The following is a 22,439-nucleotide window of genomic DNA, read 5'->3' as shown; positions in this document are numbered from 1 at the left end:
AACTAATGTGCATTGTAAACCCGGAATAGTGGAAGGCCTTGATGAATTATTCTCTGGACTTGGGTTGAGGGTGCTCTCAGGCACAGAACTAATCCTTGCACTTTATGGACAGCATCTGCTGACAGTGACTTGAAATCAGTATATTTGCCAATCAGATGAAAAAGGTGAAAAAATGGTTTAAAATATAGAGTAGACTGCTGTAAAAGTTTCCATTTGATTCTTTATACACTGACCAAATGGAAGGAATCAATGAGACTTGTAAATTCAGGGAAAGGAGATATTATCAATAGTTTTGCAATAAATTTCCCACAAACAGTAATGTTGGTGGAAAACAATAATACTTACTTCTTTAAAAAACGTCTTTTATCTGCTGATTTCAAGACATTGCTTTAAAAAGCTTTAAAACTCCGCTCTTTTTGGTAGCATACTTTTATCCAGTGGCATAAACAGAATGCTTTCTTCTTAGTTCAGAATTTCTATTTCCATAGGTAGGTTGTCCCTGAAATTGTTCCTGATTCATCAATTCTTGATCTTTAGAATTATCTTAAGGTATTTCCAACAGGATTGAGGTTCTAACCTTAGCTTCCTGAAAAAAATTTTTCCTATTGGCAAAGACTTCCATGGGATATCCAGATAGCAAATAGCCACCAAAGTCACTTTGGAATTTTCAATTGACATCATATCAATTTTAAAAGGACAGGTTGGAAAATAGGACCCAGATAATATCAAGGTGACATTTTTAGTACAAAAAATAGTAGTGCAATGAGTTTGTATCTTAACCATTCATGAAAAGAATGTTGTGATGTACTTCCAACCTCTGAACAAATTCAAGAAAAGTAAGTCAGCCCAACTATTCTAAGCTAAATCAAACCACCACAATATATCATTATAATGTGGAGATAGTGAGGGGTAATACAAATCATCCACTATATTTCTGTCTTATTCATCTCAAACCAGGTGAATTACCTCTCAGTTACATCATCTTATCCCACCATCCATGTATTGTCTCCTGTTGTTTCTTGTGCCTGGAATTATTCAAATTTTTCCTTTCTTGTAATAGCTAACAAAATGACTCTCAGACATTGGGGACCAGTTAAGGATTAGAAAAACCAGTACCAAATGGTAAACCAAATAGACAATTGTTTAGTTCAGGTTCCAGGCACAAGTAGAAAGCACAGTAAATATAATCTTGAGTAAAAATTTTATAGTAAATAGAAATAGAGGTAAGAAGACTAATTTAGACATGAGAAGGAATTGGAGAGGCTCACAGACTCGGTTCAGAAACATAATCAAGAAAATGATGGAGAAAGCTATAGCAGAGACAAACTGACTTGAAGTTCATACATCAAGAGTACAGATTCTCCACTTATATTTGGAATCTAAAATATGACACAAATGAACTTATCTATGAAACAGACTCACAGACATAGAGGACAGATTTGTGGTTGCTAAGGAGGAGGGTGGTGGGGGGAAGGATGGATTGGGAGTTTGGGATTAGCAGATGCAAACAAGTATATATAGGATGGATAAACAACAAGGTCCTACTGATTAGCACAGAGAACTATATTCAATATCTTGTGATAAACCATAATGGAAAAGAATATGAAAAAGAATATATATATATATATATATATATGAATAACTGAATCACTTTTCTTTACAGCAGAAATTAATACAACATTGTAAATCAACTACACTTGAATAAGATAAATTTTTAAAAAAAGAGTACATATTTTCCCTATTTAACTTCCCTGTATGGGCCTGTGAAATTCTAGTTAACAAGTTTTGTTGAGATTTCTGCCACATACTTATGCTGAGATACTTGGTAAACACTAAGTTTAAATATTTTCTTCTAGTAGTCTTGACAACTTTCTTTCCCCTGATATGTCACAAGATACTCTCACCTTCCAGGTGGCTGACAAACAGTGATGGGATAAACTTTATGCAGGAACTTCTTTTCAGTTTTGCTAAAGAACATAGGGCTACAGGAAGACTAACCTTGCCACTTGGATCTGGAAAACTATTTCCATTGGAATATTAAACTTAAATAAAAATATTTCTCATTAATTACTGTATTGAACATCATAGTTATTATTTAATGGACCCAGTATAGTGATTTAGAAATTCAATCACGTATCAAAGGTGGTGAAGCAAAAGCATTTTATTTTCTGTTCTTTAATATCTACCCAAACTAACTATAACACAAATGTCATTTGAGAACCTCCTTTTTGTGTCAAATTATAGTAAAAGCAATTCCACATTCTGTAAAGCTTTCAGAGTCTGACCCTTGTTTCTACGACATATAGGCTGAAGGAAGTGCCAGAGGGGTGGCTATGTTTTCAATAATGCTGCTGACCATGGATAACACTTTCCTATTCTATTTCTGGCTAACACTGCACTTCAAAATTTGAAACCCAGTCAACTACACTGGTTTACAAAAGCACACCAAAAGCCAAAATCTACTTACACCAAGCATCCTGAGATGGTAACTTTATAATCAAGGGAAACCATCCTACTTGATCTTCTTACCCTCTTTCATTCTCAACAAACTGCCTCTTCTTAGCTCCTGTTCCTAAAGGTACATTTCAAAGTACATAGGAGCAAGAAGAAACCTGTCAAAGAAGTAACATGATCTATCTGGCTTAAAACACTTTGAGCTTTGGGTTAAACCACACTACTAGGAAAAGGAAAAGAGAAAGAAAAGAAAACCAAACATATGTAAGAAAACAAAACAAGATATGGTCACAATCTCAATCCATAAACAATGAATATTTACTTATGTAACAACATCTGAATTCATCAAGAGATATATGCTTCCACTGATTTTGAGAAAGATTCAGATTTATCTCAAATTCAAATAGTTCACTTTCTTAGTTTCTACTAACAGCACTTTACTTAGTGTAGTGAGGCCTCTTTAACTCCTGTCAACTGAGGAAAACAAAATAATGCCCTAGAAGGAACTGAGATGGGCGAGATGGCCTGACCAGGATCACACAGCTGATAATCAGCAGAACTAGAACTTAAACCAAGTTCTACCTGGCACTGTGTACACATTCTTTCCACTTAAAAAAGTCAGGTGTGAGTGTCATCTTTTAGTTTCTATTTAGGTCATTAATGCTTGAGTTCTCACATACAGAAAACTGAATTTTGTCTGACTAATGTATAATTCTTTAGTTGTCTACCTCCTTAGTGTTTAATTCTGCTTAACTCTTTAAAATGATACTAATAATAATGAGGAAGAGGACGGTGATAAGAAGTGACAGTTATTAAGAACTTACTTAGTTCACATATTTTACTAAGATCCTAGAATCCATTTTTTGTTTACTATATGATATAATAAAAGGTAGATACAACTATTGTCCCCCATTTTGCAGATGAGAAAAGTAAGCCTTATTATACAGATTATATATACTTTCAAGATCACACAGCCACTAAACGGCATAGCCACATTTTACGCTCAAGTCAACCTGACACCAAAAATCATCTTTCTTAACACTACGCTATGCCTGTACTTACAGATAAATCTCCTTTATTCTGATGCAAATAACCGTTCATCCTTCAGAGTACTAACCATTCAAGCTACCTAAAATTTACCTTGGCATATAATATCTCAACATCTTTATTAGTTCCACAATGTTGAAAGACCTAAGGCCAAATTCTGTAGTTTTATTTCTAAAATATTCCACAATCTGGACTTGTGCTAACTTTCTCTTATTTTCTACTACCCCAGTGCATAACCCCTCTGATGGAGTTAAAATGGTCCTTCCACTGTTTTCCCTAAGGTACTGTGTACATTTTCATCCTGGCTGCTTTTGTATACGTATCGTATCACATCTGGGGTATTCTCTGTCCTCTTCCTGTTTTAAAATACAAAATAGTCTGATAATCTAGCCATATAATCCTCTCCCTTCCAAGGAATTTCATAGACTATTCTACTCTATTATTCTACCCCCAGAAATCACAGCATTTAATATCTCTGTTGCTTTTTTGTTCAACTTACCTTGTAGAGGCTTAGGATTTATAAACATCTTATAGCATTATTTAATTTTAAAAATATATAAAATTAAATTTCCTTCTCAGTTATAACTTGATGAGGGTGGGAACAGTGCCTTATGTGCTAGACTTCTCTATAGCCTCTAGCACTGTGGCTCTTTACTAGTGAATGCATTATAATGATTTGCTGATTTAATTTTATGTATAGACTATGAGTTCAGAATTTGAACATAGAAAAAAATCATAGTTCCAAATTTGTATTGGTTAGACAAGAAATGTAACATTAAATTTGCTTAATTCTAGCAGTAAGTGAATTTTAGAAAGAAAAACATGGTATTATGATTGTGATTTTTTCATATTATTATGCTATTTGTCACAGGTGGCTTCTGAGATGGCTTCAAATGATCTCTGATTCTGAGTATTCATGTCCTGTGCAATTCTCCACCCTTGAGTGTGGGACAGACAAGGTTACTTGCTTCTAATGAATAGAATGTGGTAAAAGTGATGTGATGCTACTTATGTGATTCAGCTATATAAGATTGGGACTTCCATTCTGCTGGTAGACTTGCTGTCTTGCTGGCTTTGATAAAATAAGCTGTCATGTTGTAGAGGCCCACACGACAAGGAACTGAGGGCCACCTCTAGCCAACAGCCAGCAATGAACTGAAGCCCTGAGTCCAACAGTCTACAGTGAGCTTGGGAGTAGATCTTTCTGCAGGTGATCTGTAGATGAGACCCCAACCCCTGATAACAGTTTTTTGAGAGACCCTGAAGCAAAGGATTCAACTAATCATTTCCTGGACTCCTGCCCCACAGTAACAGAAGTGATACATGTAATGTTCTTTTAAGCCATTAAGTTTTGAGATATTTTATTCATTAAATAATTTTATTTCCTTCATGAACATTTACATGGTTTCATTTCCATAAAATCAATAACTGAGACTTTACATCTTGATTTGTTGTAGTCCATATTCTCTGCCTGAGCAAGAGTAGTCAGTCATGTATCCCAATTCTAAGAGTAAAAACTGACAAGGGTTTGTACCTGTCTTATTTCATTTCAAAGTTACAACAATGCTGTGAGGTACACTGATATGGGTGGGAGCAGATGTCTATATTATTGCCATTTTAGAAGATACCAACACTAATAAAGGTTGATGTGTAGAAAAGAATGGAGCATGTGTCGATTAAAATGAAAGTAAAATTATATTTTAAGGTCTTCACGTCATTGAGCAGTTGCCTCCTTCACAGATGTTTATGATTTCTCCTGCCCTTTTAATGGAAAAATTACGAAAAGAAAAGAGACTGTAATTGTATGTTTGTGTGTGTGTGTGTGTATCAGAAGGAGCATCAATACCATTTTGTTTGAGAATATTGTATTCCCCTCTCGGTGAAAGCATCCCATCCTCCACTTTCCAGGGAGATGAAAGAATCAAACCATTTATGGCATCTAGGCTGGGTGAATTTGAGATCCCCACAAATAATTTGTTCTCCTTAGACTAGCTCAGCATCGTTACACATAAAGCCTGAAATACCTGTGTCCTCCTTGTGCAACTGTACGAATTCATAGAGGACTTTGTGGTTTTCCCCAGCATTTGCTTTCACACCTTTTTGTGCCACGGAGCAAATATTTACCACAGAGAAAAATAACAACAATCTGTTCTAACTGGTAAGCACGCAATGCCAAGTTATAGCAGCTTTCTGGAGACTAAATATCCTCGGTTAATAATGTGTGTGTGTGCATGTGTATGTGTTATCATACACTTCGTCAACAAAAGAGCATGACTTCGTATTTATGAGAAATGCCAGAAAATGTTTTAAAACTGAAAGAAATATTATAAGCAGCATACCTGTATATGAATGTATGTACATACATATGTATGATTATATAAAAATATGTATGTATATCTAGCTTGTTTTTTAATCAATAGTTTGTTAATCCAGACACTATTCCTGGGGCTGATTATGATCAAGCAGTGAGAAGCTCTCCGGAATTAGCAAGGACTCCATAAGTATTCAATATTCAGGGTCAGTGCTAGCATGGAGCTGGTTGTTTGAGACACAGGCAGACGTGAGGTACTTCTTGGGTCCTGCACTAAAAGGGCTCAAACCCACCATCATTATTCCCTTTCAGTGTTTTTCCTCAGGGGAAGCAGTACTCATTGTCTTGGAAAAACTGTTCCTAAAACAAAATCTACCTTCCCACCCCTTGCCCCTGATATTGTATAATGTATCATTCAGATTTTGTGCTTTGCCTTTTTTTTTTTTTTCTACATCTGTGCTTTCTACATTGGATCTGGCCCTAAATTCTTCATGCAGTGTCAGTCTTACCCCTCTCTCCAGGACTCAGGAGCCTTTCACAGGGGCACTGGAGTCATACTTCAGGAGCCTTGTCTGGTACTTAGAACAAGGGCCATTGTGCTGACTGAGAATTTTCTACCTTACACCGTACTCAGAAAGTTGTTAAAATAATTAAATTCTGGATTAGACCTCCATTTCTTAATTTCTGTCTGAATCATCTTAATCCCTGTAGTTATACCTTCGTTTTATGGAAGAAATGGTTCCCTCAAACTCTCAATTTTGGTAAATTGGCTCATATTTTGTTGCTCTGTGAAAATTAACTCTTTGGAATAATTTCTTTTGGGAATTCTATTTAATGAACAATTATGTCCAACTTATTTTGTTTTTAACAACCAATGAAATAGGGGAGCCTTGCTGCTATGCAAATAAACCTCCAAAATATGCTAGATTAACATGGTAAAAGATAATCTCTGACTTAGGCAGGAGACTGGTGCAGGTGTTTCTTGTCTACAGGTGGCTTTCCTCTGGGCTGTGATCCAGAGGCCAAGGAGTCTTGTACCTTTTGGCTCCACCTTCTCCTATTGACTCATGGGTTCTGTGCTGAACGTCAGTCGGTGGTAGGTGTGAGAGACTGGGAAGAAGGCATGCCTGCATTCCGCTCCTAGTCACACGGCTCCCCCTGTATGCAAGGGGGCTTGGAAATACCCCAGCTGGGCCTCTGCCTCCTGCCACAACTCACTATAAAAGGGAAAATAAAGAGTGGGAAATATAAACATTTGGAGCTTACCTAGCTGTCTATAATTTCTCAAAATTTCTTCCTCTCTAACTCATTAAAATTTATCTTACAAAGACTAATACGCAATTGCACACTTTTTATGTTGGATTCTAATCATTTGGGGGTGGTTGGCTGTTTCTATAGAAAATTAAAAACAGCTATGAGGCAAGGACCATGAATAAAATTCCTGCATAAGTAGAGCAAAAGGAAAATTTCTGAAATACGATAATAATGTTACTAACAGGTATACTTTGCATTTGTATAGTGTTCGTAGAGTGTCTTTTATTTTTCAAAGCACTTCCATAGTGTTTATTATACTTAGTTTTAGTTTTGTTTTTTAAAATTTCTATGTCAGTTTTACATCAACTGCATTTTTCTTTTAAAATTTATTTATGTATAGATTAATTATATTTAATTATATTTAGTTTTTAAATTTATCTGGTGATATGGGAAGATAGGTATTATTTTCTCCAATAAAGCATAAAGAAATTTTAGCGCAATGTGGACAAAGCAGTTTTTTTGTATTAGTAAAAATTAACGCTAACACTAGGACTCGAATGAATGTTTTGGGTTTCACAATCCATTTTTTAACAAAATGAAACAAATTGCAAGCTCTTTGACAGGAGGCAAGTTTCACTTTCAATTTTCATTAACTATTTGTACTTTGAAAAACATTGTTTTAATTAAAGAACCTATGAAGCCAGTGGTATAAGTGATTAGAATTTAGCGTGGCTTCTGCTTATTCAATTTTTACCTTTTCCCTTCATGAGCACATGGTGAAGACATCTCTCATTGTATTGCTTTAGCACTATCTCTTAACAGACCATTTCTGCAGTTCCAAGGGTATAACCCAGAATTTTCTTGCTGCACCATAGGATGGTCCATAGGTTTTTCTTCTTGACCTGAATGCTAAGATCAGGGATGCGTCCTAAATATTTTAGTACCCTTTAGAATCTTGTTATGAGAGTATGGTCCAAATTTGGAAGTTTTGTCTTTTTTCAAATTGCAAGGATTTTTACTTAATGAGTGTCATGTATTTACTCTTCCTTTGTGTAGTAAGACATATTTAATGTTTAAAATTTAAATTGTTTGAGTTTCAAGAGAGTCTCAGCTTATTAATTAGTCTTCCAGGATTCAGTGGTCAAGGTTGTATTCCCTCAAGCTGGTCCCTTCACCATTTTAAAAGCAGTAGTTTTATTCTCCTCCTAGCCTTCATTTTCCAGACTAAGAGTCCCTAACTCTTTAGTCTCTTCCTCTGAGGATATGCTACACACATAAATCAGGCTTCCAAGAAAGCTAAAGGAGGTAATTATTATTTGTATTTTGGGCATTTAAAAACTCAAAGCTCAGAAGTGAGGATACTTAATTCTAGCTCCTTCACCACATTATAAATTTCTCCTGGGAACACAGCTCCTTCTGTTTGCTTTATCTACATCTCTACTCCTTAAGATTCTAGTGATACAACCATTCAGATAACATGACTCTAGTGCTCTGAATAAGAAATACATTAAGACCCATCAATTTACTAATCCCAATTCTGGTTTCTAGGTCTTTCTCTGTAAAGGATAGTAGACTTGTGTTATTATCTAGGGGATTACTTTACCAAAAGAAGGAGTCTGTTTAGAACACTGAGGTGAGAAATTTACTTTTACTTTCTATATTACAAAAGTATTTCTGTCTGAATGATATGGATCCATGTCTACCTCTCTTGAGTGATGTAGGTACAATCCAAGTATACTGTGAAAAATCATCTGCCCCAAACTGAATGGTTTCCTATATGGTTTAGATGCTACCAAAGGACAAGGCAGAAGTTATTTTACAAGTCTTTTTTAGAGTTTAAATCAAATTTAAAACCTCTTTTTTCTTCTTTGGTCTCAAAGTTACATTTTAATTACTGTGCAATAATTTGAGGAACATTGGTAATAGGGAAAACTTTTAGACCTTTTGTTCTTTAGTGCAGTCAAGGGAAACCTCATTAGAGAGGATTTTCTTAGTTAGCAGGGTTTCGAGGTTAATGAGCTGTGAGTGATAATATATAGTAGTAATCCCTCCTGGCAGTAACAGGTTGTATTTTATAAATTCCTTAATCTCAGTAGGAAAGGAGGTGATGGGAGAGGGTGAGAAGGAAACCAATTTAAGGGGCTTGGGGATGTTCTTAAAATCCCACTACTGGTATGAATCATAATTGAAAACTTCACATGTTCAAACCTGAAAAGCTAAAAGATGAGTGGATAGAAACATTTCTCCATAAACCGATTTCAGTGAAAAAATGGTGACTTGTGATTTTTCAAGCTGAACTGAATGAGGTTCCCTGATATTTGTCATCACCAGGGGCTAATTTCCTTTTCCTTTACAAGAAGGAGCCAACAAAGTTTGGAGTCACAAATTTTGGATAAATATGATAGAGATTATAAAGAGTAGGAGGATGAAAGTAGATGAGGGTGGTGTTAATAAGGAGACATCCTGAAATAAATGCAATTTGGGGGATAAAATTTATACAACTTAACTCCAAAGTATAGATTATCTCTCAAATGAGACTTTTTATCAAATAGTCTTACTTTTAGTTACAGCACAGTGACTTGTGCCTTTTTACTCAGAATCATAATTTTGAGGTTTATATGCTAAAATAAATAACACTATCATCTATATAAATCTTACAGCCTTGATTTAGAAATTTAAGTCCTTAAGAGAAGGACATATTGGCAATGGGATAGAATTTTGTTACCATTGCAGAGATGTCCTTAAAGAATTGTATTATTTTTCAATCTCTCTTAGATAAAGTAGTTACCTAGAGTTTTGTAAGCAAACTTGAAAAAATAAGGTCCAAAACTTTTCCTAGAGTTTAATGTTAATATAGTCTTATTCCTTAACGAGATCAGTTCTAAAATGTTTTACTGAGAATTCTAAATAGCTGAGCACAGTGAAGGTAACACTTCACCAGAGCTCATTAGGCTGGGAAGTACAAAATGGAAGAGATTGAGAAAAGATGTATGAAGCTGCCACACTAACCTGGAAATTGAGAGTGCTTTACCCATAACCTTTTTCTTCAGATTTCTATATCTGGTGTCATAACTCTCATCATATATAAAAACTTTTAGATATACTATTTACAATCTATTTTTTCTTTTATTCATGGTTTAAGTCCTAACATTGATCTTGATGTTCCACTTACCTGAAATATAAGAACAAATATGACTGGAAAAGAGAAGGATGCAAAGGCTGAGCCCACTGTGCTATATGCTCTGGGCCAAATGCTTCAGGTTTGTCCAAAGCCTTTTCTTTCTCCCTCCAGTGGAATAAATTGTTACCACTGTCATTTCCTTAGAAATAGGTAACATTAACCTTTAGCAATTCCTGAAATTAATCTATTCCCAAACTCCATTGTATTTACTTTCCCCAAACTACTAACATTAATAATCTGTTCTCAAATTCCACTTGGATTAACTCCACCAAGTTTTCTGGATTAATTCTTATTTAATTTAATTTATTTATGTTTAAAAATACTGCAAACACTATATATAATGAACTGTTAATGTAGAAATCATTTGAGTTTTGTTTGATTCAATCTTCTCATTTACTGAGTGCTCACTATGTTCAAACCATCTGCCAGATACTGTGCAGAGGTAAAGACAGTGTTAAATGTAATGATTATTCCTAAAAAGAAAACAAACAAACAAGCAAACTAGATGTGGTCATGAGTCTAGGTTTTAGAGAAGATTCCTACTTCCCATGTTCTACGCACACCAATCCATAATCCATTCCTGTCATCACACCCTCCGGAATATATTTCTAGTTCTGCTACTTCTCTACAGCTCCACCACTGCCATACTCATTCAAACCACTATCATTCTTTACCTGGACAAAAGAAATAGCTTTGTGAATGTCCTTCCTCCCCCAACACCTGCCTACTAATCCTTGTAGTACATTTGTCCAAAAGCAGCCAGATTTTTAGAAATTTCAAATTAGATCATGGCCGTCTACTGCCTTAAATTTTCCCAATGAATTAAAATAAAATCCCAAATCATTTATCTGTTTTCTTGCTTTTTCTCATAACACTACCAGTCAATTAAGGCAGTGTCACCTGGGATCAGCATCACTCTAGGTCAGAATCACTGGGATGGAACCCAGGAATTGGCGTATTAACAATCCCTCCCAGGTGATTCTGATGCATGGTAGAATTTGGGCTTATTGACCCACAGCCCTTTTTTTCCTTGTTGTGTTTGTCCCAACCCTACATAATTTATTTCTGATCTTTTAACCTGGGAATACAATTCTATTGTCAGGACTTTTAACCCTTTATCTGCCTGGAAGGTACCTACTCTTGATCTTTGCATGACTTCCTTCTAGTCAGTCAGGTTCCTGTAAAATACTATCCCTTCAGAGATGTTCCCCTGACCACACCACTCAATGTTGTCCTCCTCATCCCTTTCTCCCACGTTAAATTTAATTTTCCTAATAGTGATCATTACTATTTTAACTTACTTGTTTTTGTATCTATCAAGAAAATAGACTGAAACTGAAGTCCTAAGACAATAAATGCCTTATTCTAAAGCAGGGTGCAAGGCTGGCCACAGGACCGGTAAAAGGAGGATAGAAAAAAAAAACAAAAAACAAAACTATTTGGTACCCTTGCAGAATCATTCAACTCCAGTGTATAAAAGAAGTTTGAGTGGCCTGGAAAAGCACTGTATAATAGAAAAATGAAGTGAGGAGGTGGCGGACGTGCTCTGGGTCTCACCCTCTTCCTTAGGTAAGGATGGGAATGTTTTCCTCATCATCCCAAATGACAACAGAAGACCTCAAAGAATTGAGAATTACCATGTGTAGAACACTGGATTTGTGTCTGAGAGAATCTCAAGTGTGAGAGATGGGCTAGTTACCTGTTCTGGCAGTGAAAGGGCGGAAAAGTAGTTGGATACATTGGGTGATCTGTGCTCCTAGACTTTGAAGAGGAAAAACAGGTATGGTAAGCATCTCCCTTAGGCCGCATGGTGTACACTTAAATCCCACCCTAAAGTTCTTCAAGAAAGGCAAAAAAACTTCATAGAAAGAAGTAGAAGGTCCTCATGGATGGTCTTAGGCTAAAGAGGGTGTTCTGAGCAACCAGCTGTAGGAGAGAGAATCAACCACATAAACGGAATGACAGGTCTCCCAGGAGCCCACTTGAGCAAATCAGTTTTACCAACTTACCCAGCCACAGAGAGTGGACCTATCTCACATTATTAGTCAAGTAAGGACTCCACTCACCTACCTGCTCCTCCTTTCTTAGCTCTGAGCCTGGAAGGATCAGCATAAGTCAAAGTTAACAAACTGGAAAATGAATAAGCTATTTGTAAGCCAGGGGCATGCGGATGCCAGCCATGCTACTTTTCGTGCATTGCAAAGGTTTTGTCTATAGCCTGCTGGGCTAGGAAAGAAGAGCAACTATAACACTGAATAAAATGTAAGGTTTTGATTCTTACTGTATCTGGACTTATTAATTGTCTATATACGTTTTCTATAAATATGATCATGCTGTATGCAAACAGAAAATTTTAGTAGTTCTTGTTGTTCTTTTTCTTGCCTAATTGCTCTGGCTAGGACTTCTAGTACTACATTGAATAGACATGATGAGAGTGAGTATCTGGTCTTGTTCTTAAAGGAAAGGCTTTTAACTTTCACTGTTGAGTATGACATCAGTTGTGATTTTGTCATATATAGCCTTTTTTATGTTAAGGTACAGTCCTCCTATACCTAATTTGAGAGAGTTTTATCATAAAAAGGAAATTGAACTTTGTCAAATGCTTTTTTTATTGTAATTTTATTTTATTTTTTAACATCTTTATTAGAGTATAATTGCTTTACAATGGTGTGTCAGTTTCTGCTTTATAAAACAAAGTGAATCAGTTATACATACACATATGTCCCCATATCTCTTCCCTCTTGCATCTCTCTCTCTCCCACCCTCCCTATCCTACCCCTCTAGGTGGTCACAAAGCACTGAGCTGATCTCCCTGTGCTATGCGGCTGCTTCCCACTAGCTATCTATTTTATGTTTGATAGTGTATATATGTCCATGCCACTCTCTCACTTTGTCCCAGCTTACCCTTCCCCCTTTCCAGTGAATGTGTGTGTGTGTGTGTGTGTGTCTGTGTATCACATTTTTATCCATTCATCCGTTGAAGGACATTTAAGTTGTTCCCATATCTTGCATATAATGCTGCAATGAATGTGGGAGTGTAGATATCTCTTTGAGATACTGATTTTATTTATTTTGGATATACACCCAGACAAGAACACTACATAAAAGAAAATTACCAGCCAATATCTCTGATGAAAATAGATGCAAAAATTTTCAACAAAATACTAGCAAACTAAACTCAAGAGCACATTAGAAGGATCCTACAACTTGATCAAGTGGATTTATTCCTTAGATTCAAAGATGCTTCCAGGGCTTCCCTGGTGATGCAGTGGTTGAGAATCTGCCTGCCAATGCAGGGGACATGGGTTCGAGCCCTGGTCTGGGAAGATCCCACATGCCGCAGAGCGACTGGGCCCACGAGCCACAACTACTGAGACTGCACGCCTGGAGCCTGTGCTCCGCAACAAGAGAGGCCGTGATAGTGAGAGGCCCATGCACCGCGATGAAGAGTGGCCCCTGCTTGCCACAACTGGAGAAAGCCCTCGCACAGAAACGAAGACCCAACACAGCCAAAAATAAATAAATAAATAAATAAATAAATAAATAAATAAATAAATAAACAAACTCCAATCTCTTTAAAAAAAAAAATGCTTCCATATATGCAAATGAATAAATGCTATATACCACATTAACAGAATAAAGGACAAAAATCACGTGATCATTTCTATTGATGTTGAAAAAGCATTTGACATTTGCATTTCTCTACTGATTAATGATGTTGAGCATTCTTTCATGTGTTTGTTGGCAATCTATATATCTTCTTTGGAGAAATGTCTGTTTAGTTCTTCTGCCCATTTTTGGATTGGGTTGTTTGTTTTTTTTGATATTTTGATATTTTATTCAGTCATAAAAGCTACTGAAATTCTGCCATTTGCAGCAACATGGATGAAAATGGAGGGCATTATGATGACTGGAAATCAAACAGAAAAAGACAAATATTGTATGGTATCACATATATGGAATATTAAAAAATTATAAGTCAATTTTATAGAAACAGAGAATAGAATGGTGGTTGCCAGGAGCTGTGGGGAGGGAGTTGAGAGATGTAGATCAAAGAGAACACACTTTCAGTTATAAGTAAGTTCTGAGGTTCTAATGTACAGCATGGTGACTATAGTTAATAATACAGTATCATATACTTGAAATTTGCTGAGAGGAAACCTCAAGCATTCTCACCAAAAAAGTAAAATAAAAAAGAGTTCATTATGTGAAGTGATGGGTGTGTTAATTATCTTGATCTTGTTAATCATTCCACAATGTATATGTACATCAAATCATCATGTTGTACACTAAATATATACAATTATATGTCAATTATTCTTCCATAAAATTGGAAAAAATTTAGTTATCTAAAAGGGGACCTTTTATTACTTGAAAATCACCCCCAAATCATGGGAATTTACATACTTTTTACCAGGAGTATGATAATAAATTTAAAGAGATACAGGGAGACAGACAATAAATGTATTTTCCGATTACATTGTTATTAGAACTCGTTCAACATACAGGTTGCACTTACTTGCTGCTCAGCCATAAGCACCAAGAAACAGGGCTCTCATCTATTATTGTTCACTGAAGTATTCCTAATATAAGATCAAAGCTGGTATCAAAGACTGCTAGTCACTTAATGAAATGAATATCTGTGAATGAATGAATAATTGAAAGAACAAATCCACGAACAAATAAATAAATACAATTTGTAAATCAGTGTTTAAGTTATGAGTCTGCCATTTACATCACTGAGTAATAATTACTAAACCTCAGTTAATTTCTAAATAAATAAATAAATAGATAAATAAATAAATAAACAAAAGCACCTACCTCTGAGGCAATTGTACGAATGAAATAAAATAATGCACATAAAATGTTTAGTATAGTGCCTGACCCATAATCATTATTATGATTATATTACTTTATTTTAGGAAGCAAGACATATACATGTGTAATATTACATTAAAATACAAAAACAATAAATCTCTTAGTGATTAAAAGGTCATGCAGCATTCAAGTTCTGAAACTTTAAAAGTGGACAGGATTTACAGAGCTGTAGAGGAGCTGAGGGGTCAGGAGTGCAGAGTTAAGAAGGAGACAGGAGGAACATCCCAAGTGTCTGGGACCTTCTGGGTAAACACTATCAGCGTTCATCCCTTTATCCCCACACACCTAAATTAACTCATCAGCCTCCTAAATGATCTTAATGTCAGCCTTTACCTTTTTATTTTCCTCAAAATACTGCTTTGTTGATGGCACTCCCATACCAAAAAATTAACAAAAAAAGCAAAAACAGAAACAAAAAATACCCAATCAAAAATGCCCCACAGAAACTCTGTACAGAATAAAGCTGAAAATCTTTATATTGGTGTTCTAGGCCCATTGTTAAATGTCAGAATGCCTGGCTTCAAGTCGTATTACTCCTCAGCAAGAAATTTCTTCAAGCCATATTCATCTCTTTACCGTCCCTTGTCTGTATAACAAACTTTTAACGCCTGAAGTTTTTATACATTTTGAATTCTTTTCAGGAAGCCCCTCTCCACTCTCAGCCTGCCTCCCCCCACCTCCTTCTTCAGAGTCTAGCTCAAGCTGACCATCCTGGGTTCACTCTCTCCTCCCTCTGAAAAGCCATTCTTCTACTTGGTCATAAAGCCTTTCTGTCCATTTATCACATGGCTTAGTACAACCTGCTTACTGTGCTCTCACATAATCTCATAATTATATGAGATTCTATTTCATATCAATACTCTGTTGACAGATACTCTATTTTTTACTTCTGTGCATCCTTCTCAGTAACTAATAGAATATTGTGTACATGATCTGTTTCATAGAATTGTGCTGTGATGTGCACATTGTGTGTCCTGATGGCTAAGGGTAGTGCCAGAACTAAAGTTGTCACTACTTCTTATCAAGGGGACAGATATGACCCCCCCTGAAACTGTGGATCACCTTGAGGAAAACCAAGGGAGACACATGCTCGACAATAACCCCAGCCTCAGTCAGCAGCATCAACTTCAACTATTAAGACTTATTATGCTCAGTCAAAATTGAGAATATCTATTTCTGGCTAGTTGAAAAGAAGTCAAGTACTTTTTCAAGAATGTTTCTTTATATTTACTTGGCTTCTGGTCCAGGGAAATAATAGGAGTTGGAAGAAAGAAGAAAAATTTGTATTGGTCACATAACCCCAAATAGGCTCTAAGATAGACAAAGATAGATAAAGAGGGGTTCAGGTCACTTGTGCTACTTAGAATGAATTATTTAAATATCTCCAATAGAACCAGTTGAAGTAAATTTGGAAATAAAGGGTAATATTACCACAGTCGTATTGGTGACAAGAGAGCTAAAAAAATAAGGAAAAAATAACTGACTGGTAATATTTTAAAGGGTAACCAATGCTCACTAGCAGCTGCAGTAAGACATTAAGTAATAGAGCACAGTAATGTTAACTGCTCTCCTGGTAAGAGTGGTAAATGAAATAAACCCCAGCATCCGGGGTATCATTAATCTATAGTGAATAATGGCAGTGGTAGTGTAAGGAGATTGAAAAGGGCATTGTAAACATTTGTGGCTGTATAATATACAAATTAAAAATGTGAGAACGCTTGCAGCTGCATAATCTACAAATTAAAAAATGTAATAGCATGACATTAATTACTGACTGATCAATTTCCCCATAATTGCTAGCATGTATATGAACAATTATAGGTCCAAAATGTTATTTGAGAAAGAGACATTGACCTTGGAACTGTAAAGAATGATACTCTGTTATAAGGTAATACCAGATCCTATCAAATTCGGTTCCAGTATTTGTAGCAGCCGCCAGCTCAGCACAGGGCTGTAATCACTGCACTATTTCTTTCGATTATGGAGTCAGAGGGGTTACACATTGTTGTCTCTTTTTGAACAGAAACACCCAGTGACCTTCAGCCTTCTGAAAATGGGACCATCAGGCCTCATTTCCAAGTTCAAACAGTTTTAATAAAAATGAAATAGCAGGAGATAATGTACTTTACCCTTCTAGGCCAATGAAACAGTTTGGAAAGTTAGAAAGACACACTTCGTTCAGTGTGGATATTCCAACTGGGATTATGGCTGTAGATCTAAACGTTTCCAGACCAGCCATTTTCAAGTTGACAGCTAATAGTAAGTAACCAAAGACTCAAATCTTTGATTGATGTTGGAAGCCAGAACACTTACCTGCATTCTCTAGCCCTCCTTAATAGCAGATGACACAGCAAAGCAGTGCTCTTGTTGACAATTTGCTGCGATGGTGACCAATAAAAAATGTGAGCTGAGATTCAGCACAGCAGTTGCTACATCAGATGTGTGACTTTGGCCAGAGGGAGCTCTGTTAGTGCCATTCTTGACACTGAATTACAACTTCATGTCCAGGAGTTACCAGCATTCTCAGTCCCCTTCATTAATTTGTTAAATGTGACCATCTGGATTTTGCTCACTACCTTTCTCTCTTTTTTTTTTCAAACAGATCTTTATTGGAGTATAATTGCTTCACAATACTGTGTTAGTTTCTGTTGCACAACAAAGTGAATCAACCATATGCATACATATATCCCCATATCCCTTCCCTCTTGTGCTTTCCTCCCACCCTCCCCATCCCACCCCTCTAAGTCGTCACAAAGTACTGAGCTGATCCCCCTGTACTATGCTGCTACTTCCCACTAGCTAACTATTTTATATTTGGTAGTGTATATATGTCGATGCTACTCTCACTTCACCCGAGCTTACCCCCAACCCATGTCTTCAAGTCCATTCTCTATGTCTATGTCTTTATTCCTGCCCTGCCACTAGGTTCATCAGTAACATATTTTTTTTTTTTTTAGACTGAAACTGTCTTCATCAAGATCACACTAACTACCTGCCTAATGGACATTTTTCACACCTAACTTCATCTCACCTTGTGGGACTGGACTCTGCTGACCACTCCCTGCATTCAGAACCTCCTTTTTTAGGCTTTGTTGACCATCTTTCATGGCTGCGTGAGTTTTCTCTGCATTGCTGGCTTCAGTGATACTAACAGTATCAACCTCATTCCTTTTTTCTTTCTTTCTCTCCATTCTTTCCCAGTGAAGTTCCTTTTATTCTAGTATTTCTCAGAGCTAAATCTCTGGTTCAGACCTCTTCTCTGGGCTTCACAGTCTACAGCCAAAACCCTACTCAGCATGAGGAAAGGGTGGGCTCAGGCTTTCATACCAGCCATAGAGTTAAAAGTACCCCTCCTGTTCTGCTAACTGTGACTGGTACCAGAGTTCCACTCCATTTTTCAGACTCCCAAACCCCTCATGCAAAGTCAGCCATCATGGCCTGTTTATGTCAACCTCTAATTTTTTTTGGAATCTTTCTCTGTTACTTTCTTTCGCTGTTACTCTCTTCTTTGTTTTCTTCCCCAAGATTTTTATCACAGTTTCATATATTTTTTCCTCTTCCATTTTAAGTACTGCCCCCAAAACACATCTTTCACCTCATTTTCTGCAGGGTCATCCACAGTCATTAGCTGCCCCACTTGTAACTTTTCAATTACTTTGTATTTTTACTGAATAAGTTTAAGCCTTTCATCATGACCCCTTCCACAATCAGGTCCCAGCTTAAGTTTGCAAATGCATGTGCCACGACTTTCTGATCTTGCGTGTTTTCTTTAATAACAATTAAACGCAGTAAATGCTTTAAACAAGGCCAGCTTTATTAAACTTCAAGGCCTTCAAAATACTGTTCCCTCTGCCTAGATTCCCACTCCCTCCCTTGTTCCCTTAAGGAGTTTCTCATTATCATTTTTCCAGGATCGATTTAGAATTTAGATGTCATTTTCCCTCAGCTTCCTTCCTTGTCACCCTCCACAGAGCCAGCCCTCTCGTATTTCCTTATCCCCACAGATACTTCCATTCCACACTTCTCAAAGTGTGCTGTTTGTCTAAATGGCTGTTCCCCATCTCCTGTGTCTTTGTAAATGTGCATCCTATCAGAAAACCTGACATGTAGTAGGTGTTCAGTAATTTATACTTTATGAATTGTATTGAATTTGGTAAAACCAAAAGAAGTGCTTGAAAATAGGAAATAAAAAGGTAGATAGGGCTTCCCTGGTGGCACAGTGGTTAAGAATCTGCCTGCCAATGCAGAGGACACGGGTTCGAGCCCTGGTCTGGGGAGATCCCACATGCCACGGAGCAACTAAGCCCGTGAGCCACAACCACTGAGCCTGCGCGTCTGGAGCCTGTGCTCCTCAACGGGAGAGGCCGCGACAGTGAGAGGCCCGCGCACCGTGATGAAGAGTGACCCCCGCTCTCCTCAACTGGAGAAAGCCCTCGCACAGAAACGAAGACCTAACACAGCAAAAAATAAATAAATAAATAAATTTATTAAAAAAAAAAAAAAAAAGGTAGATAAAGGACTGCTCCATTGGGGGTACTTTGCTAATGGTAAAGCAGTTGCAGTGAAGGTAACAACAACAATATTAGCAATATCAAATGCTAACACTAGTCATAGTGTAACTAGCAATAGTAACACAAATGCTAATCACTTCCTATGTACCAGATATTGTGTAATTTGGGGGTGGTGGTGCATGAATTATTCCATTTGATCTTAACAGATAAGGTAACTGAAACTTAAAGAGTTAAAAGAGAAAACACCTTTCAGAATCACACAGAAAGTGGTGAAGCTGGGATTCTGTCCATGGCTATCCGATTCCAGAGTTCATTCTATTAATCATTAATTATCCCACCTCCCTGATCCCCCTCTTCCCAGTCCTACTGAAATTATATTTTCATTGAACAGCTCATTTTTTTTATTGAAAATACCAAACTAACGTGTTATTTTGGATTTATTTAGACCCAGAACATTTATCTCTGTATAGTCATACTCTTAGACTGCAGATTTTCTTTGTAAAAAAAATCCTAAATACTTTGAAGTTTTCATTTGAAACATTTTAAACAATCACATATCACACATACACACCAAACAAATTTTCAAATAATACCAGCTCCTTCTCCCAAAGTAATATTCATCAATTTCTCCACTTAACTGTTCATTCTATTCAATACAATTATGGAGATTTGAAATACACAATAGATATTGATTCAGTCTCTCACATAGAGACAATTTTAAAATAAGAACTTGGGAGGACATTTTGAGTGAAACTATTTACATAAAAAATAAAATCCTGACATATAGCTTGAGTTTGGCCTTAAAAGAAGACAAAAACATATAAAATTAAAGGAGTAACTATTTTCAGGAAATTTTAATAGGCTCTCTCTTTTGTGCTAATCAAAATAATTAGTATTTCTATAATTCCTTTGGAATCTCACTATAGAAATCTTCACTAAATAAAGGAATTCAGTAGTTTAAAAAAGTGATTAGCATTTATATTATTACAGGGGCAACGCACTAGAACATTATTTCCTACATATTAGAATTCATAGTTATGAAAGCTAGTATTTCTACCACATTGCTGTAAATTTGTGGAAATTTACTAACCATGGAAAGGAATTCACTAAGGAGGTCATGGGACTGGACCTACAGAAGAACAAAAAACAAACAGAAAGAAACAAAAATGAGAGATGAGTGATTTTCAAGCATCAAAATAAATTTGCTATTAGGTGTCCTACCCATAGGGTAGGCAGTCAGTAACCCCTCAGAATGGGCCCAGAGCATATTCCCCTGGGACCAGCCTCATGCTCTTGCTTCTGCCCTGGAGAAACTGAGACTGCTAGCAAATCTGAAAGTGTAGGAGGAAGAATGTCAGACTTCTAGTTCTCTATTGGTTTCTCCATGGGAAATATTTTAAAGAAAAAAAATCTCAAATTTAGAAAAATAATGGGTTGTTTAAATAAATCATCAGGTAATCTGGTTATTATTGTAATTAAATAATTTTCACAAAAGTCTGTTTCCATGAATAAACCAAACTAGTATGAGTGATCCAGCATAGATACAATTTGCATCAAGAATGTGACAGTTCTTCATTTCCATGGCATCATTGTTTTGGTTTGGTTTGGTTTTGGGAGAATTAGAAACACTGACAAACCTCTCTACAATGTTGCTCAGTAACTCTCTATGTCTTCTTCCATTATTCAGGTCACTAGGGAAAGCTCCAGCCTGTTCCTCTTCACCTGACCCTAACCAGCTCAGATGTAATGAGGAGGTTCACGGACAAGAATGGATCAGGGTCAAGGTCACTTATTGGCATCAGGTATCAAGTCATGGTCTGTTTCTCTTTCAGGGTTCCATCCTCTGGGTCCCTCTTCAACTGTCCAACAGCAGGCAAACGTGGAATGAGCCTCAACCTCTTCTGGCAAGAGGGGTTGGTCCAGCTGAGAAAGATCTGGGAGAGGCAACTTAGAGCTGTCTGATCTAGGCTCATGACAAACTTCTTTTTTTGTAAAATTCTTCTCTTCCTCTCTTCTACATTTATAAAAAAATCACTTTTTTATTAAAAAATATACTATATATAAAATAGGTAACTAATAAGGACCTACTGTATAGCAAAGGGAACTCTACTCAATTCTCTGTAATGACCTATATGGGAAAAGAATCTAAAAAAGAGCAGATATGTGTACATGTATAACTGATTCACTTTGCTGTACACCTGAAACTAACACAACATTGTAAATCAACTATGATCCAATAAAAATTTTTTAAGATGATACTATAGTGTTCCACTTCCATCATGACAAAGAAGTGCCCTCTAGTTACCCATTAGCAGTCAAATCCTCCCCCAACCTTAACCTTAACAACCATGTGTAATACAGTCTTTCTTTCCTTCCTCCATTTTTTTTTTGCCTTTATTCTTTCTAGACCACCATAATATGTTCCTGAGTTACAAAAATTACCTCTCTATTGCCTTTCATCATCTGCTTCCACCAATCTAATCCCTACATTGCAGCAAGATAGAACCATTTAAAATACATGTGATCGTGTCATATCACTGTTTTATTCCCTATCTTAATGACATCTTCTATACTTTTAAAATTCTAGATTCAATATTTCTTCTTAATCTGGTCCTTCTCTGCACGTCCTCTGTGAATTTCTTATTAACTTTTCCCTTTGACTGCTGAATCTCAGCCTTATGGAATGTCTTTCATTATCTCAGTTGGGTTACATTCTCTCTGAATCATCTGTCTCTTGCACATGCCAACTACTCTTTAAGGAACATGCTTCTTTCTCTTCTTTTTTTATCTGGATCATTCCTAA

General features: G+C 36.4%; 2 long non-coding RNA genes across 2 annotated transcripts in view; one reads left to right on the top strand and one right to left on the bottom strand.

The window, feature by feature from the left end:
* LOC309639237 overlaps positions 1-22,439 on the bottom strand; it is a 283,067-nt gene that overhangs the window by 118,862 nt on the left and 141,766 nt on the right. The window lies entirely within an intron of this gene.
* On the top strand, positions 13,459-21,882 carry LOC309639244. The gene is made up of 2 exons (XR_014251550.1): positions 13,459-19,318; positions 19,633-21,882. It is a non-coding gene; the product is annotated as an uncharacterized lncRNA (long non-coding RNA).

Source organism: Balaenoptera physalus, assembly GCF_965194825.1.
Source record: "Balaenoptera physalus genome assembly, chromosome: 12".
Lineage (NCBI taxonomy): Eukaryota > Metazoa > Chordata > Mammalia > Artiodactyla > Balaenopteridae > Balaenoptera > Balaenoptera physalus.
This window is presented reverse-complemented; position numbering and strand designations above follow the sequence as displayed.